Source organism: Microcaecilia unicolor, chromosome 7 (assembly GCF_901765095.1).
Source record: "Microcaecilia unicolor chromosome 7, aMicUni1.1, whole genome shotgun sequence".
In the NCBI taxonomy this organism is placed as follows: domain Eukaryota; kingdom Metazoa; phylum Chordata; class Amphibia; order Gymnophiona; family Siphonopidae; genus Microcaecilia; species Microcaecilia unicolor.
In genome coordinates, this window is record NC_044037.1 from 93818935 (window position 1) to 93824376 (window position 5442).

The window sequence follows — 5442 nt, forward strand, 5'->3', positions numbered from 1 at the left end:
GTGCAGGGTAGGTGCCTATTCTTTCAATAGGCACCTATCGATTTACTAAGGAGGCACCTACTAAAGTGGTCTAAAGGAGCCTATTGAAGCATAGTGGGACTATAAACACCCACTTGGAACTCAGTAGATGCCTACTGAGCAGAAGTGCACCTTATTAGCGACAGGGGCAAAATTTAATTTCAAGTTTTTCTTTCCTATTGTTTCAGGACAAAAGCACTGTGAAACAAATAGGAAAATGTTGCTGACAGATGCCCACCCATAGGAAGCATATGGTGTGTTTTGGTTCTTTCTTCTGTGCTTTAGTCCTTATTTTTGGCTTGCTGAGCTGCTCTAGCAAATCTCCTAGACCATCTGCTTCTGTTTTGTGAGAACAAGATGGTAAACTGCCCCAATTCTGGTGGATCACATATGGAGGAGTGAAATGAGAGCAGAAGTCTTATTACAGTTGGCTCTGTAGCTCAGTGGTAAGAGCACTGGTTTCGTAAACCAGGGGTCGTGAGTTCAACCCTCATCAGAGCCTGGTTGTGCTGTTTTGCAAGTGAGGGATGAGTCTTGTGACTTCTATCATCAAAGTCTCATCTAGACTGACCCATGAGATAGAGAGCTTCCACTATGGAAAGCACATCCAAGAGGCATCAGGTAGTTGCATTTCCATAAAGGCTTTTTCTTTCAAGTGTAATTATGGGGTCACTCCCTTCTTATGGAGGAATTTAAGAGTTATCTGTCAGTAACAGAGCAGGAATCAACCAGTGCTCTATAAACATATCTGGAGAAATGTATTTGTTTTCATTGTGTGCTTTGCTGGACCTAGATATATGTACACTTTTGAACGAAGTCTTTTCTGCACATGGTTTTCTGTTTCCTTTTAGCAGGAGGACGGTCTCTGCAAGATCAAAGTGAGACAAATAAGAACCAAAGCACTGAAGAGAGAGCCAAAACACACCATATGCTTCCTAAGGGTGGCCATCTCTCAGCAACATTTGCTTATTTGTTTCACAGTGATTTTGTCCCAAAACAACAGGAAAGAAAAACTTGAAGTTTACTTTTGCCCCTGCCCTGTCACTAATAGTGTGCACTTCTGTTCAGTAGGCATCTATTGAGTTCCAAGTTGGTGTTTAATAAACACAAGGCTTCTACTGAGTGCAGGATAGGTGCCTACTCTTTCAATAGGCACCTATTGATTTACTAAGGAGGCACCTACTAAAGTGGTCTAAAGGAGCCTATTGAAGCATAGTGGGACTATAAACACCCACTTGGAACTCAGTAGATGCCTACTGAGCAGAAGTGCACCTTATTAGCGACAGGGGCAAAATTAAATTTCAAGTTTTTCTTTCCTATTGTTTCAGGACAAAAGCACTGTGAAACATAGGGAAATGTTACTGACAGATGCCCACCCAGAGGAAGCATATGGTGTGTTTTGGTTCTTTCTTCTGTGCTTTAGTCTTTATTTTTGGCTTGCTGAGCTGCTCTAGCAAATCTTCTAGACCATCTGCTTCTGTTTTGTGAGAACAAGATGGTAAACTGCCCCAATTCTGGTGGATCACATATGGAGGAGTGAAATGAAAGCAAAAGTCTTATTACAGTTGGCTCTGTAGCTCAGTGGTAAGAGCACTGGTTTCGTAAACCAGGGGTCATGAGTTCAACCCTCATCAGAACCTGGTTGTGCTTTTTCGCAAGTGAGGGATGAGTCTTGTGACTTCTATCATCAAAGCCTCATCTAGACTGACCCATGAGATAGAGAGCTTCCACTATGGAAAGCACATCCAAGAGGCATCAGGTAGTTGCATTTCCATAAAGGCGTTTTCTTTCAAGTGTAATTACGGGTTCATTCCCTTCTTATGGAGGAATTTAAGTGTTATCTGTCAGTAACAGAGCAGGAACCAACCAGTGCTCTATAAACATAGCTGGAGAAATGTCATTGTTTTAATTGTGTGCTTTGCTGGACCTCGATATATGTACACTTTTCAACGAAGACTTTTCTGCACATGGTTTTCAGTTTCCTTTTAGCAGGAGGAAGGTCTCAGCAAGAGCAAAGTGAGACAACAACAGCGAAGAACATCAAACAAACAAACAAACAGATAAAATAGGACAAAGAGCTCCATTGGAAGCTCCAATTTACTCAAAATGGCTGTGCTAATTTCAATCTTTGTTCAAAATATGTAATATTTTTATGCATCTAGAAGCTATTGCAAAACTGGGATATTTAATGTATTGTATAATATAGCATTTTTATGCTATTGTATGTAAATTATATAATGTTTTATATGGTTTTTACATTAGTATACACTTGTTTAAAGTTGGTCAATTATAACATTCTTATATTGTGTCTGATATGTCTATGTATAATTGTAATCTTTTTATATTTAGCTTTTTGCAGTATCAGTGTAGCACTGCATGTTGTATTCTGGCATGTTCAATATCTCTAATGAATATTACAGGTTGTATGAGTTATCTGTATATTTATTTGAATGAAATTTTTATATATTTTATATTTTAATTTGATTTTTTATATACACGTGAGCAAATGTATGAGTTGCTATATTGATATGTGCTTACTCACTCCTGATGCAGGTGACATAAACTGAAAGACATCATGTCAGGTCTTCAATTTACAATATTTTGACTAAATTAGAGCTAGTTGTGTTGTCTCATCTCTTCGCGTGATGGTCATCGCTGTTACTGTTTCCTTTTGCCTGACTTGGCACTTTCATTTTTCCTTGTAGATATTCATCTCACAGTAGGAAAGTATTTTTTGGTTAATTTTTGCTGGAGTTAAAATTAATTTTTGTGGAAGGGCTAAGAAGAAATCTCTACATTTACATTGAAATATGGATCCTTCTTAAGAATTTGTGTACCTACATGTTGAATATGGGAACAGAAGGAATGGAAAGATAAACACCATCTGAAGCCTTTCACAGAGTTTAAACATGCTGCCGAATTTCTTTAAAAATGAGCTATGGGATAGAAATTTCCTTCTCTGATTGGCTTGTATGCCTTTTTAAAATAAATACATTCCCTATAAAAAAAAATGGAGAAGGGAGTCCATTCTAGCTGTAAAGACTTACAAATGCTCTAAGTTTCTCAAGTTGTTTTGAAGCTCTGTAATCAAGAAAGGATAGTGAAACTATGGAAAGGACACCTGCTACCTTTGCAAAGAAAGCCCACATGTGGTTTAAAGTGGGAAAAAACCTGGATATCTAATATGGGGACTAGCTAAACCAAAAAGATATTATAAACTAGAAAGGTGAAACAATGTTCTTTGATTTTTGACTCTGGGAGGGTAAAAAATTTACATCAGGCTTGGATGCTGTTCAACAACACCATCCTGGAAGCCTAGGCCAAATATATTCCTCGTATTAAAAAAGGAGGACGGAAGACCAAACGACAGCTGGCGTGGTTAAAAAGTGAGGTGAAGGAAGCTATTAGAGCTAAAAGAAAATCCTTCAGAAAATGGAAGAAAGAACCGACTGAAAGTAATAAGAAATGGGATAAGGAATGTCAAGTCAAATGCAAAGTGCTGATAAGGAAGGCAAAGAGGGACTTCAAAAAAAAAAAATTGCGTTGGAGGCAAAAACACATATAGGTATATTAAAAGCAGGAAGCCGGCAAAAGAATCGGTTGGACCGCTAGATGACCGAGGAGTAAAAGGGGCGATCAGGGAAGACAAAGCCGTAGTGGAGAGATTAAATTAATTCTTTGCTTCGGTCTTCACCGAGAAAGATTTGGGAGTGATACCAGTGCCGGAAATGGTATTTGAAGCTGACGAGTCAGAGAAACTTAATGAATTCTCTGTAAACCTGGAGGATGTAATGGGGCAGTTCTACAAACTGAAGAGTAGCAAATCTCCTGGACTGGATGGTATTCATCCCAGCATACTGATAGAACTGAAAAATGAGCTTGTGGAGCTATTGTTAGAAATATGTAATTTATCCTTAAAATCGAGTGTGGTACCGGAAGACTGGAGGGTGGACAATGTAATGCCGATTTTTTTAAATGGTTCTAGAGGAGATCTGGGAAATTATAGACCGGTGAGTCTGATGTTGGTGCCGGGCAAAATGGTAGAGACTATTATTAAGAACAAAATTACAGAGCATATTCAAAAGCATGGATTAATGAGACAAAGTCAACATGGATTTAGTGAAGGGAAATCTTGCCTCACCAATCTACTACATTTCTTTGAAGGGGTGAACAAACATGTGGATAAAGGTGAGCCGGTTGATATTGTGTATCTGGATTTTCAGAAGGTGTTTGACAAAGTACCTCATGAAAGACTCCAGAGGAAATTGGAAAGTCTTGGGATAGGAGGTAGGGTTCTATTGTGGATTAAAAACTGGTTAAAAGATAGAAAACAGAGAGTAGGGTTAAATGGTCAGTATTCTCAATGGAGAAGGGTAGTTAGTGGGGTTCCCCAGGGCTCTGTGCTGGGACCGCTGCTTTTTAACATATTTATAAATAACCTAGAGATGGGAGTAACTAGTGAGGTAATTAAATTTGCTGATGACACAAAGTTATTCAAAGTTGTTAAATCGCGGGAGGATTGTGAAAAATTACAAGAGAACCTTACCAGACTGGGAAACTGGGCGTCTAAATGGCAGATGACGTTTAATGTGAGCAAGTGCAAAGTGATGCATGTGGGAAAGAGGAACCCGAATTATAGCTATGTCATGCAAGGTTCCACGTTAGGAGTCACGGACCAAGAAAGGGATCTAGGTGTCGTCGTTGATGATACGTTGAAACCTGCGGCTAAGAAAGCAAATAGAATGTTAGGTATTATTAGGAAAGGAATGGAAAACAAAAAGGAGGATGTTATAATGCCTTTGTATCGCTCCATGGTGCGACCGTACCTCGAATATTGTGTTCAGTTCTGGTTGCCGTATCTGAAAAAAGATATAGTGGAATTAGAAAAGGTGCAGAGAAGGGCAATGAAAATGATAAAGGGGATGGGACGACTTCCCTATGAGGAAAGGCTAAAGTGGCTAGGGCTCTTCAGCTTGGAGAAAAGGCGGCTGAGGGGAGATATGATAGAGGTCTGTAAAATAATGAGTGGAGTTGAACTGGTAGATGTGAAGCGTCTGTTCACGCTTTCCAAAAATACTAGGACTAGGGGGCATGTGATGAAGCTACAATGTAGTAAATTTAAAACGAATCGGAGAAAAATTTTCTTCACTCAACGTGTAATTAAACTCTGGAATTCGTTGCCAGAGAATGTGGTAAAGGCGATTAGCTTAGCGGAGTTTAAAACAGGTTTGGACGGCTTCCTAAAGGAAAAGTCCATAGACCGTTATTAAATGGACTTGGGGAAAATCCACTATTTCTGGGATAAGCAGTGTAAAATGTTTTGTACTTTTTTGGGCTCTTGCCAGGTATTTGTGATCTGGATTGGCCACTGTTGGAAACAGGATGCTGGGCTTGATGGACCTTTGGTCTTTCCCAGTATGGCAA

The 5442-nt window shown here is 39.3% G+C and overlaps 2 non-coding genes across 2 annotated transcripts; both read left to right on the forward strand.

Moving 5' to 3' along the window:
• The first annotated feature begins 447 nt into the window (after window positions 1-447).
• On the forward strand, window positions 448-520 carry TRNAT-CGU. The gene has a single exon. It is a non-coding gene; the product is annotated as a tRNA-Thr (tRNA).
• A 1065-nt stretch (window positions 521-1585) lies between these two features.
• TRNAT-CGU lies at window positions 1586-1658 on the forward strand. The gene has a single exon. It is a non-coding gene; the product is annotated as a tRNA-Thr (tRNA).
• The last annotated feature ends 3784 nt before the right edge of the window (window positions 1659-5442 follow it).